Raw genomic sequence first — 14,184 nt, 5'->3', positions numbered from 1 at the left:
TTAGCGGCTAGTTAGCGGCTAATGCTAGTGGCATCGTCTTCTGTCAAATAATACACCACTTTGTAAAAATCTCTTTTAAATGTAACATATAATTAATATGTTGTTGAAAACACTGGTAATTTATAATGATTTAAAAAAAAAGAGAGATGAAAACACTAAAATTGATAAACGATTAAACAGCAGAAGTTAGCGGCTAGTTAGCGGCTAATGCTAGTGGCATCATTTTCTGTCAAATATAACACCACCTTGCTTATCTTTGAAATGTTTAAATCCAGTTTTAATAGTGAGGTAACAATTTCCTCCAACACCAAAGAGACCAAAATGTAAAAACATAAAAATATCCGAAAATGTGCAAGCTAGCAGGAGGCCCTCATTCTCTATTTATGTCCCACTGCTGTCTCCAAACTGGCGTTTTATGTCAAAGCTGTCATTTGTTGAGCTTTAGTACCAATATGTTTTTAAAAAAAGTTTCTTTGATACTGGAATTCACATACGGTCCCGCTTTCCCTAAAGCTGTTGCTTTATATTCTAAACAGCAGCAGCTGGTGCAGCAAAGAAACGATGTTTTACAGCGGGCTAGAGTGCACTTTAATGTTTATTAAATATTTGGCATTGAGATGTACAAATAAAACGTGGCGGTCATCCGCATGAACGCAGATGGAGGAAAAGTGCTTATTGGAAGAGGAGAATGCAAAAGGCTTCTGTTTGAAAGCACCTTCAGAATGACAAAAGAGCAACGGTGGAGGAGAACCGATGAGGAAAAAAAACACTTTTCAAAGTTCCCGAGGGGAGACATCAGGTTCAAATCAAATGATCTAGGAAATGCGTATGAAAAATACATCTCTGGCAAGGAAAAACAGCTGTGACGAGGCGAGCGACGTCTTGTTATTAATGGCCAGCCAGTGACCTTTCGCAAAAAGCGAAATGGGTGAGATATTTTAGTGTCTACCAGCTTTAAGTTGGCTCAGAGATGTTAAAGTGTTTATAATGCAGAGAAAAAGAGTAAAAATAATAAAAAAAATGTTTAAAATGCAGAGAACAAATGTAAAAAATATTAAAAATTATTAAAATAAGACATGCAGAGAACAAAAGTAAAAAAAATACAATTATTTAAAATAATACATGCAGAGAATAAAAGTGAATTTTTTTTTTAATTAATTAAAATAATACATTCAACTAATAATCAAATCATATCTAGCATTGTCATATTTGATTAAAAATTAAGTTTTTTTCCCTGTTGTCTAATAAGTGCATTATTTTTCTTTAGAACTTGAGGAAAATGATCTTCGTAGTTGTCCAGAACTTTGGGACCCTGATGGACCATTCTCCAGGGATGCACTTTGGAAAAAAAGAACCTCCAGACACGGGTAGGAAAACATCGACTTTTTTATCCCGCTCAGCGTCATGCACGTTGCCTTGATTGTGGAGTCTGATGTCCGATTGAGTCGTAAGCATAGCCGGCAGTGTTTGTGGTCTTATGAGGGCTTATTTGCCACCAAAGACTCACTTTCCATAATGGCAGCAATCTGTACGGTCCAGTGCGGCCGAGCGGCCGGAACACCCGAGGCATCACGAGTGAGTGTATTCCCCTGTCAGAAGCAGGCAGCCATTCCACAGACTCGCTCGCTCCCATTCGGGGCTTTATGTGGCGTCTAATGAAGGCTTTTCTTTTCCCCTTTTTCCACTTGTAGCGATAACCTATTGAAACCTTGCCTTTGAAGAACCGCACAAACTTGTACTTTTTATGTTGGAGCTGCTCAAGGGCCCAGGTGGCTCTTTTATATGAGAGGAGGGGGTGAAAGGTCGACGAAACATCACAGCGTCAAGGATCTGTAGTGGATTTGAGATCCGGTGCTAATGAGATCCGTGACATATTTTGAAATTCTTTCGTTTATTTAGTTTTGATTGATATTTTCGTTTTAAAGAGGTGTTAGTCGAACAGGAATTCAAAATCTAATATGTGGTTTATTATGAGGTCATCACGGCCATTTTGGTGTTGAATCCTCAGCATCTTCTTGTCTACGATACCCTTGGCACACCTTGAAGTTGATTTCAGTTCAGGCCGTAGACTCGCACGCAGTCACAGGGTATAGGAGTAGGAATCCTGGAGGCGGGGCTTAGATCTGGTGGAGGGATGGCGTTGTCTCGGCGTGTTATAAAAGTGTCAGCTTGATAATTCCAAGCTTTATCATGAATCTATGAGTCACCTCCAGCGTCCCCTTGCTCTGTCCCCAAAGAAACCACGCTCCAAAATGAGCCGAGCAGGCAAACAACATCAGAAATCTTCAGCGTCTCCTCACATTAATGACAGGATATTGCAGGCGCCTCCGTTTGTGCCATGTTGTTTGCCGCCGCCCAAACAACATCGGCGCGCGTGCTCGATTCAAATTGTTGCCTTCTCACCGCAAGTGGCTGATATCAAAGCATCCGTTTCTCCCTCCCTGTTTTTTAATATAGTCTGAAGCCCGTTCTAGTCTTGTTGCACTTGTGTTTCTTATCTGGTGCTTTGTAGGTGCCTCAATCTCGGCGGGCCCTTCTCATCCATACCAATGACTGCCCCTCTTTATTTGATGTCATTGAAAATGCAGCCACCTCTCGCTGGGTAGACAAGACGGCCCAAAAGAAGGGGGCGGAGGCGTAGAAAGCAAAGAATGGGGAAGCAGAAGTGGCCAATCAATTGAGCTCAAATGGAACTATGGCTCTCGGGGAAGGAAACATTGTGCTCATCGAGGTCCCGAATTGCTTTTGGCAGGGGGTGACACGGAGGGCGTGCGTGCTCCGGTTAAATCAACGCATATTAAACTCGCGCTTTTATCGCAGGAGGACTTGAGGTCTCGAAAAACAGAATGGCTGTTTGCTCAGGCCTGGCACCTGTTCAAGTGGAGCAAATATGAGTGTCATTAAGTTGGAACTTTCAACTTTTCACTTTTTCTCTCGGAGGCTGTCTTGTTGAAGTTTGATGATTTGGTTTTTTTTGTTCCGCGGAAAGTGGGAGGTTAACGCTAAACGATTCTGAATTTTTTTATCAGGTGTGTCAGGGGAAGGAAACATCGAAAATATGCAGGGTAGTGAACCAGATATGGACACCCAAGAATTGTATAGAGGTCTTTCTTTACAATTCCCTGTCATTGGTGTAATAGAAATTTCATATCAAAAAGACTGGCGGTATCAGTTACTTGGTATCGGTGAAAACTCATTCGTTGACTTTTCCTGTGTGTAAAAGTGATGTCGAATATCCCAGCGGCTTCAAATATGCTTTTAGAAACCCTCACGAACATTCGTATGGCTTCAAATGTTTACTTCCTGCAATCATGCGGCATCTTTTATTTATCTCGATCTTGTTAATGTAATGACCTACTTTAAACATTTGCGTGTGCCAACGAACACCTCACTGCTGCTAATTGCCGCAGGTTGCTGGTAATTAGCAGGAAGTATTAGCGAGGCGTGGGGCTGATGTCATTTAATGCTGATGCTGCGTTCTGGCACAATTTTTAGTGATGATGGGGGGGCGTAATTTAAGTCTCGGGAGCAAAGGTTGGGCGGGAAGCGTGCATTTGGAACTGCGAGCTTCCTCTCTGCACGCTGGCTACTTGGTATTCTATTTAGGCGTCATACTTTGTCAAACTTTAAATGACTTGGCGCCTCACGCCGTTCTGCTTGTACGTTCCCAATATCTTACTTTATTGTTCTTCGCTGAATACGGAGTCCTTCAGCAGCCGTTTGAGCTGAGACAAGGGCGAGGGGGATGAAAAAAATCTCATCATGAAGCCAAACTCGACTTTGCGTGACACCTTTATCAAGACAACAAGCAAATGGCAACCAACCATACTGCATTTATGAAGGGCAGCAATGTGTGTGTGACATATTATGAAAATTGAACTTAAAGGGGATGTCAACCCCTCTCCCTCCAAAAAATATTTATCATATGTTCAATGCATCCCAACTCGTCTGATTAATGTTGATTTTGTGGAATATGAATTACACATATCAGACGACGGCCATTTTGCCACTTGCTGTTGACTGGAAGCACATGCATCATATTATTGTAAAGTAAATGTTTGGGTTGACTTCCTCTTTAATGTATTGTAAGATATATACAAACGGTGGCGCAATACATGAAGATAGACAATCTAGGAACACTCACTGGGATATATTATTTATCCTTTGTGAGAAATGATACAGCAATTTCTCATTATCCAGAATAAAGTCAGCAATTTTTTAACCCTTGAAAATGAACGGGAATGGAATAGTGTTCGGGGAAAAAAAAGAATAACAAAAAAAAAAAACTATTTCAAATGCAAAAAAAAAACACCAAGGCGCATATTGAACAGGAGAGTGAACTAAGTGAGCTGTGCAGTGCGACGCAGGAGTTTAATTTAAACTCGCACTTTGGAGATTTAAGATATGAGCAGCAATAACACCCGAAGGTTTAAATGCAATTTTCCAGGCCATCAACTGACCATCAACTCGGCATGTTCCTTTTCGCCTCTGAGACAACGCATGTGGCAATGAGGATTTTTGGGCTGCTGACTCAGGCAAAACCAAAAGAGCAAAGATTTGAAATGCAACCACCCTAAGTGGATCCAACAGATACGTCCTTCGGGCCAAATTTGGATGAGAGATTTTATATGTGCTGGATGGATATTTTTTTAGCTTAGGATAAAAATGAGATAAATATTTGCTCTTTTTATCATATTACCTCCTTTTTCCTCTGCCTTATTTATTCTAAAATAAATTGGATTACACACCAAACGCAACAATTGTTGTTTTGGAACAGTTGACCTTTACCCAAGCAAGAATATGACAGAATTCTTTGGCATTACAAGACTTGGGCGACGTTTGGCTGGAGATAATTTGCTGGCGGCGGCTGACCTTGTACGCTGCCATTCAGTAATGAAAATGGGATGCGGGTTGGAACCAGTAGAAAGCTGACAAAAGCGTCGGAAACGCCACTTTTGTTCAAAATCAAGCCCTGATGTCTCAGCAACCCAGAGGAGCTTCTTGAAAGTTGGTCACGGTGGCTGGCTGTCGTTCGCATTTCAGAGTACCAACGCGTGGGTTTCTATTTTGACCCCAATGCGCAAGAAAAAAATCCCTTCGGGAGGATCGGCAACAAATCATATTGACATCGATGAGACTAATGTCCGTTTGATGTCTTCATCCTTCACTGAGAGTCGGGTGCACTTTGAAGATAATGCATATCTGTGTAAAATACTAAAGAAATAAGAGAGCCGGAGAAAGCTGCTGCTGCAGCACTTTGACTGCAGATTGAGATGTTTGCATGAAGTGCATTTGATGGTTGTTGGATAGAGAAGAAGCCCCGCAGTGGATACATGACAACTGTATATTTTTTTCATACTGTAGATAAAACTTGCTTTTCTTTTTTTTCTATCATTTCGTTTCCTTCTTACTTAAATTCACAATTGACTTGAACTTTAGTTTACATTTGATCAGCTCTCGGTAAGCCTAAGTGACATGCTCACTTAGCTAACTTAGCTTCACAGTTCACACAGCTAGCTAACTTGTGGCTGACACAAATGACTTTACTCTAAATCAGTGCTGACATTTTACTTTTCTTTCCTTGGCCTCATTTAAGACGGAGCCGGTTAAATTGATTTGTTTTTTTAAATATAGCAAACAAATCTTTGCGCCTTGTGATGGTAATTATGACAAAGGCATAGCTTTAGGTAAAATAGATTTGAAAAATACTGCAGTATGTCGATATCAATTTTCGCTGTTGTCCATCAGGAAAATCTTTTCCTCTTCTGATGGCTAATATGGCCGTAGATAGATAAATAAATAAACAGAGAACCGTCAAACTCGGCATAGGAAGGCCGGAACATGAATTGCACACACCCCAACGCCCCTCAGAACTGAAATAGATTTATGTTAGACGGAAAAAGCGGCAGTGAATCAAATCAGCCATGGAGGTGAAATAAATAGTCCAACATTCCTGGTGCTACATAAAGCCGAGTGCAAAACCGGGGGCACACAATTTCCCTGTAAAAAAAAGTGTCTCCATCAAGACATGAGCGTTATTGTTTCTTACAGGCCGCATTCCCTCAGGCCCCAAAAAGACATAATAGAGAGCTGCTACTTGAGTGTCCAAATGGAGTAAAAATTCTTTTTTGTGCGCCACGTCGAGCGACATGAGCGACCAATTCACCGCCGTGAGGATTTTTATCCCTGTTAGGGTGCAGAGCGCAACATAAATCCTCCAAATATTAATGGACTTTAGAAGAGATCCTCTGACACGCAGGGCTCCAATCGCATTGAATATCCAAATTAGCATTTTTATTGCCACGTTTCCATTTGAAAACTCCGACGGCACGCGCGCCGGCGCAGTATTTGCTTTACAGATTGAACAAAGACCTGTGAGAAAAATGTTACTCAAAGAGGAAGGCGGGTCCGTTAGATGGCTCGCATCTGCCGGATTGCGTTTAAACGGCCACTCTGCATGTAAAGATGCAAACGAGCGACTTAATGACAGGTTTAATCAAGAGCACGCGAGATGCAAATTCTCCATAAAGCGATAACGGCATCTCTTTAACAGATGCTCCTCGTTGACATAGCCCGTTACCGTCTGTTGTATTAATAAATAGCGCCTAATGAACACGCTTATCTGACTTGTGTGCTATTAAAGAGGCAAAAAAAGAAGCTAATTGGAGTTGAATAAAGTTAGGGGTTGAACAATTAAAAAAAAAAAAAATTCCTTATAAAGTCCTTTTGTGTGCTAATATTAATAAATCAATGTGTCGACTATATTCTCGAATCTAAAATGAGCCATGACAAGAAATTTGACAACAAAGCAGATGGTCCGAGATCCTTCTTCTTTAAAGGTGACCGACCTCACCTTTCTAATCCCGCAAGCGATGGAGCAAAGCCTCAATTACCTGCCTTTGTTATCGCTAAAGAACACGCCCGAGCGTGTCCCCACCGAACAGGCCCCGTGCGCTTAACGTGCACTTCTTTTGTGTTAGCGCTGCGCTAGTATCGGCGCTGACGACATCGTGTGCCACAGTGGCTAACGGGAGCCGATGATGGATGTCTCCCTCCGTGTGACAGGTGCGGTTTTGCAAGAAAAATAATGATAGGTATTATTAATCGTCTTTTGCTACGATGTGGAAGTAAAAAAAAAAAAAATCATCTGGGAGTGACAAGTCCAATGGCTAACAGCTGCCTGTTACAGCTCTCATCCACTTCTCCTCATTTCATTCATGACTGCCTTTCTCATTGCGAAGTGCAAAAAGGACATTATGGGATGTGTCCTTGTGCTTATATTCGGTAGTCCCATGACCTACTGTTGTACAGCGTTTCCCAAACTTTATTGAGCTGAGACCATTTAGTTAATGAACAGTAAGAGGAAGAGACAGAGAAGGTCCTTAACTACTGTAAGATGTTCCTACATAATTACTGTAACGTCAATGCTAGTTCCCTTTAGCCTATGAGTGGCTTTAACATGATACGTTAGCATTGAGCTAGTTTTATTGGATGGAATTGGTTGCTTGGATCGTGTTTATTATAGTTTACAAAAATAGCTCAAATTGAAACAGAATCCCATTTTAGTGAATAAAACAAAAATTCTTAGTAATGAGGGTAATGCCATTTAAGAATGTAATAGTCAGTAAAGTCAACCTTCAATGAGGCCAGTCGGTAGCAAAAGTGAGTTGCATGAAAGGACGTGAGAATGTCGCTAATATAAGCTAATTAACCTTGTGAAGAACAATGCCTGGATTGTAACAGGGACTATAAACGGACATGAGGGGGTGTCAACCGAGAGAAGGTACATTGTGCCTCAGTCGCAGTACAATGGCACATACACATACAATCGGCGACCGTGACCCGTTGCAAAGCGCTAGCCGCCCCTCAGTCCACTGTATTCTCATTGTGCTTTTATTGACACGTATTTCTTAGATAGAATCCTGCAAAACAAAATGTCCGCACGGCAAACTGTGATCTTGACATCGTAACTGTGTTGACAAACTTAAGTAGCATTTTAGCATGAACTTGTCGACATATATAAACGGAATCGTTCCAACATACTCCCGAAGTGAGCCATACTATATAGAATCGAATCATTCCACTTAAACATAAATTGTCCTTGAATCATTTCACACACCAAGTATCGACAGGTATCAAATAATTCATCTCGATACATGAGCCGCAATACGATTCAACCGATCCGGTTCGATTTGAAGCACTCACATCTTTTTAATCAAAACCGATTTTCCGATTAAAATCGATTTTAGGAGCGGTGATTGCGACTAAAAGCAATGAAAACAGCCATCTGCTGAGGAGCCTCCAACACGACCTCGGCCGAGACACGCAGGACATACATCGGGAGGCGAGACACGACAAAGAGCTATTGATTAAAGAGGCCAACATGGAAGATGGCTTCAATTCCATCGATGAGCAAAGAGCCCAATAATTGGCAAGCACGCTAATGTTTTACAATCACTTTATGCCACCAATTTAAGTCCTCCATGTCTGCACCGGATTAATCCATACTGCTCCCCGCACTAATCCATTTGGATAATTCTTCTTGTCTAGTGCCATCGAGTAGACGTCCGCAGGACCTCTCGCACTGGATTTGAACTAAAAGCCCAAATGTCGCCCTCGCTTGCACCGCCATGCCATCAATCAGGACTTTGCGACAGTCCATTTAAAGCATCCCGCCCGAGTTCTAACTGAGGCCTTCACTGACGATGGGCCGTGAAGAGCCTCGGCGCATCCCAACAAGCCACGGCGTAACATTTCACTAGTCCAGTAACACTTTAATCAATGAGCGGATATAAACTTGTATTAAATGCTTTACGACACACTAAAGTCTGTCTCCCTTTACGGGGACGGTCACGTGATTAATAATTCATCACTCATTAGCGCAAACAGTTTCCTTTTGGCTCGCTGATAGAAATAAATAGTGCGCTTGTTTGCTCGTCGACTTACATTTGCATTTAGATTTCAAAAATCCCCTCGGCCGTGTGAGCGAGACGTTTGGATGAAAAAGTGGCATTTGCATATTTGGATGCGTCATTGCTGTCTGCACAAGAACGGCTTTACCTGTCCCTCATTTAATACTTTATTATTTTTTCATGGCAGTTCTGCAAGATAGAAAAGTTACATTAACAAACAATAAACCTCCCAAATATTAAATCTTGGACCATCTTTTAAAGCTGGCTAGTTAAAAAGACAAAAACTTGAAGATCCATTTTTTGTCTTTAGACAGCCATAGTCGCGCGCTAACTCTTAAAAAAAGATATATTTTGTCACCAAACAAAGAAAAAAGTATTAATATGTATTAAAATGCAGATCTGTTTCGGTGAGGTTGTGCAACGCAGCTCATTTGCATGATGATGATGAAGCGGCGCTTTCATTCCATAGCAGAGCGAAACAAGTCTTTATTATTCCAACACAGCTTGGTTAATCACACTTCTTCGGGCTCCTCGTTCCGCTGTAGTCCCTTCGTTTGTTGCAAATTAGACGGCGTCGCCGCGCCTGCGGCCTCGCCGGGTCGCATGGCGACAATAGCATCAGATAAAGTAAAGTTGGGGAAACGATAAGAAGGGCGACGACCGATTAGCCGCGTAACGAGCGAGTCATCTACGAAGAAAAGGTTGTTCCGCTTATAAGAATGAGTCAGTGATAATTGATCGACGACACGTACCCTCAATAAAGTGTTGCGCCAGGGGTGAACACCAGGCGTAATATTCTGGATTTTTTTTGTATCACTTTAACAAGACGATTATCTGCCTCTGTACATAAACTGAGCGAGAGGCGGGCGGATGTCAGCACGCTTTATCCTCATCAGGCAATTGTGCTTTTATTTTACAGCGAGGAAATTGTGCGTAACCATTTTTTTTTTATCAGTTTTTGCTTTTAACACTCGTTATTCTGTCTATAAATGGCAGCATTTATTCCCCCGATTTTACACAGTCATTCCGATCTTCTCTTAGTAGCGGCTAAACGGTGTCCTTTTAAAATTCAAACGTTACTTCTATGATAACTATCAATTCATACACATATATACTATGAGTATACAGTGATCCCTCGCTACTTCGCGTTTCGTTTATCGCGGCTTCACTACATCGCAGACTTTTTTTCCAAATTAAAAAAGCATTTAAAAGTAAAAATAAAACTTCTAAATTGAGGAAACATTTGTCTAACCTTCAGGACAATGTAATATTGCTCCAAATGTTCGTTTACATTCCTTTAAAAGTCCATTTTCGCGTATTAGCACGATCGCGAATTAGCATCTTTCCGCTAACTAATTAGCCTGCCCAGTACTTCTTGTTGGTAACGTACTTCGCAGATTTCACATATCGCGGGTGGTTTTTGGAACCAATTATCCGCGATAAACGAGGGATTACTGTATACGTACGTGCATACATCCATATACACCGTACATATTGGGCGATACATGATTTTTTTCCATTTAAAAGTTTCCACAAAGTTTTAATTTCCATCTCTTGCTTTCCTTATGACGTGTCGCACATAAAAGCAAGTGATGATTTTTCTTTGTGTTTATCTTTCAGCTGAATACATAATTTGGAGGAATGTTCTGTGGAGAGCAGTTAATTTTTTTAAATGGGTCTTTTTATTCCTCCTCTGGTTCAGAAACTCAAAACATTTTTATAGTATTGCCTTTGTCATTAAGTTTAATTATTCTTGTAAATGCTCATGGAGGTTGCTATGGCTGCCGTAAATGGGACACAATGAGTGCCCCTTCCCCCTACAGAGTGCGTGATAGCAAACAAGATGACATGTCCTTTTGAGAGATTTGTCTTTGCCTCTGTACTTGCATTGACCAGTGGATTAGCCACTTTGATCCTCTTAGAGGGGAGGGGGCAAAGCATGGGTTGTGGGTGTGAACTTGGAGGATTGTTTTGCTTCTTATAAAAAGCGACAACCAGGTGACTCAGGTACCAAAATCCTCACATTTACCTGGGTAATCTGCTCGGAAGTCTTTGACGAAGCAGAACATGCCAGATGTTTCGCGCCTCCTTCGCTGGCCTCTGCAACACAATAATGACACAACGTTGAAAACCTCTCCATGTTTTTGTGTCGAGAAACCGAGTCGCCCCCTTACCATTATCAACAACAAGCAAACAGGCTTTGATATACTGTTCTTGCCCAAATGACTTTGACTAATTAATCAGACATCAATCCTTCTCTTATCATATTTGTGAAGTGCTGCTCATTTCTGTACACTTCCATTTGCGCAATCTTTACTCACGGGAGAAAGCCAATGCTTTGTTTTGCTCAAATTAATGTACGTGATTATCTCCCCTCCCCTTACTATTTGCTTCTGTGCTTCACAGATCCAATGAAGGATGAAATTTCTCTACCTACATGCATATTAATGGTCGCACATGATGAACTCGAGATTACAGCGCAATCGGTATTCATATGATTGTTCAGCATTCCAACGGAGCTACGCCGAGCCCGACGCCTGATTCGCAGGGTTACAACATGTATCAAACGAAAGGCCACGGGCAGAATTCAATCTCAACATTCAGTAATTGGAATATGCAAACTGGCGAGAATATCAGCAAATGAGCAGACAATGGAAACTGCGATTCAATTAGCTGGCATGCCGGCGAACGAGGCGACGGTTAAAACGGCAGCCGGCGTCCAGCGGAGGCCCAAGACGACACGTAACAACGGGGAACCGAGCGACGGGTGGGGCGGGGGCGAGTCTTGGAGACGTCTGCAGTATTCTTTTAATTACACATCATAATGAGTCCATTTAGCCGTTCAATGACCCGTTTTACGGAGCCGAGCAACCACGGGGAGCGCGGCGCCCTTGGCAGGGTCACCGCCGCCGCAGCAGCAGCTGCCCCCGCAAGGGAAGCCTCTCAGCCAAGAGGGAACATTTGGCTTCAACACACAGGCTGGCCCGAGAAAAGCCACCGAGGCGAGTCCGCGTGCCTCGTCACGGCGAGTAAACGTCCTCGCGCAATGACGAGCGGCTCAGACGTCATTGTGTGGATGACAAAACGTATTGCCAATCAAGTTTTATGAGGCAGGTGCACAGGAGACGCTTTATATGCAAAGAATTTCGATCCATCCGCATAAACGTCAGGGTTATTCACTGACAGAAATCTCGGGGTACGACAAAAGTCCAGTTCGGGCCTTGGTTTGTAAAATTCAAGTCTCAGGTGTGACAATGACGTCAGTAGGATGCTTATTTACTCTAATGCTAAGATAACATTTCAAACTTGAATATGTTGGTGTGTTTATCCCCAATTATTTGTGTGACCCATAGTAGCTGCACGTTATTCTTCGCTGAGGTTTGAATTAAAGTACCAGACAACATTCAAAGGCAGCCCTTTAGCGCTATAAGCACATTTTCTATGTCAGTGAAGTTGTTTAGCAGCATCTGCGCAAGCATTTTGTCGCTCCGCGGATCATTTCCCAGCGTTGCGTGTTCACACATTTATAGATCCCGCAAGGGGAAAAAAAAAACACTCGCATTTGTTACCATTCGTTTTTGACAAAGGGTTTGTTGCTCTTTGCAACCTTATTGATCCCGAGCACGCTTGTACGCCGTATCACGTTGGGTTTCGACTATGGGAGGAAATAGTCATTGTTCTTGAACGTAATATCTGACCTCCGGTCAACATGCTGGAAAATGTTCATGCACTTGATGTGTATGTCTTTCCTCCCACAACTGCGTGCATGATATACATTATATATCTATATACATATAATTTTTGAGACACTTCTGCCCTCAAAATATCACAATGCCATTTTTTTCCCAAATATCCAATTATTAGAATCCTGAAACCGTGAACAAAGTCAAAGCGTATTATTCTATGTTGTAATGGAGACTTTTTTTTTTTTTTATACGTGACAGAAAACAGAAAGAATTTGCCGCATGTCTTGTGGTTTCTATCTTTTGTCCATTACGACATGCAAATTGCATAGCAGCTGCCTGCCACGTGGAAATGAGCCAAGCCCAATAATGCTCGCAGGTAAACTTGCTAAGAATTGAGGATGGGTCAAGTGGCAGCCTGAGGAGGGAGGATGAAGCGGCTGGGGGGGGGTAGCCAGACCACATGTGCTTCCCGAGGAGCTGGCGTCACTCCAGGGTGTCGACCCGCAGCGCGGGAAGGTCGGGTTGGCGGCGAGCTAACGGATTGTGCTCAGCTGCTGACATGCGGCGCGGCTAGCACGCACACATGTGAGGACCAAAATAGAAGTAAACGCTACAGCGCTACTGACCTGCCACTTAACACTCAGGATAGAAAATTAGTGGCGGTCTAATCTGCCTGTGAAAGACTTGACTTGAGCTACTGATTCACCTAATACACTCAATCACCAACCACTTTTGAACAAAACCCAAAAAGTTGGATAAGAAAATAGACTTGGGTCAATTTGACTCTACTCCAAAAAACACTTATGTCCAAAGCCAGGCTCGGCATCATTAAAAAATCAGAACAGTTAGCATGGCAAGCCTGGCCGATTCAAATCGGCTGATTAAACGGCTCCTCGGTCTGTGGCGCTTGTCAATCAAACTGACTGTTAATCGAATTAATGACATGCTTCACATACTCGGGCCAATGGCACGGCTGGCTTTTTTCTACCCTCATTTCCGCCGGTGTAATCGTGATAATAAACATGTAGACGCACTGCTGGCCAAAGGGACATTTTGTCATTCATTTCTGCATAAGTGTTAAATGGACCTTGGCGATGGTCTGAGCACTACTTGTGCTCGTCTGCTGTTAAATTAGTTTTTGCTGCGCTTAGTTATGTGCTTAACTGGTAATGGGCTGTCAATCAAGGACGCCTACGCAAGCCCTACTTCATATGTACTTGAGTAATTATTTTCAAAAGTGTCGCCCTCTCCAGAATCTAAAAGAATATTAGTCCACAGTGACAAGTTTGTTTTACAGATCTGAAATTGTTTCAAACAAGCTTGTTGATTTTACTGTTTAAATTTACATTTGTCAGAGTTGTTTACATTCGTCAACTTTGTGGTGGGTCAAATATATATTTTACTATATAAAATACTATAAAATAGTCACAAAAATTAATATGCCAGTTTAAGCTGTTCCACTCCAGTCCAGTAGGTGGTGGTAATGCGCATTACATCCCCCGTAGTAAGTGTCTGGTTGAGCTCCAATGCATTTGGACTGTAACCAGTAAATTTAATTCCTCCATTTCCAACTAAATTTGGATGTG

At 42.1% G+C, this 14,184-nt stretch overlaps 2 protein-coding genes across 2 annotated transcripts in view; one reads left to right on the top strand and one right to left on the bottom strand.

Annotated features, from left to right (window-relative positions):
• psmg3 (proteasome (prosome, macropain) assembly chaperone 3) overlaps window positions 1-14,184 on the top strand; it is a 57,440-nt gene that overhangs the window by 377 nt on the left and 42,879 nt on the right. The window contains exon 2 of the mRNA XM_088357378.1: window positions 1,268-1,367. The gene's annotated coding sequence lies outside the window, so the exon portion shown is untranslated. The remainder of the gene's footprint in view (window positions 1-1,267; window positions 1,368-14,184) is intronic.
• elfn1a (extracellular leucine-rich repeat and fibronectin type III domain containing 1a) overlaps window positions 1-14,184 on the bottom strand; it is a 43,436-nt gene that overhangs the window by 7,336 nt on the left and 21,916 nt on the right. Inside the window, exon 2 of the mRNA XM_088357372.1 lies at window positions 10,942-11,012. The gene's annotated coding sequence lies outside the window, so the exon portion shown is untranslated. The remainder of the gene's footprint in view (window positions 1-10,941; window positions 11,013-14,184) is intronic.

The sequence above is a fragment of the Syngnathus floridae genome, chromosome 17, assembly GCF_059516105.1.
Source record: "Syngnathus floridae isolate MCC-2025c chromosome 17, RoL_Sflo_1.0, whole genome shotgun sequence".
In the NCBI taxonomy this organism is placed as follows: domain Eukaryota; kingdom Metazoa; phylum Chordata; class Actinopteri; order Syngnathiformes; family Syngnathidae; genus Syngnathus; species Syngnathus floridae.
The sequence above is the reverse complement of the archived record's forward strand: the minus strand, read 5'-3'. Positions and strand labels throughout refer to the sequence as shown.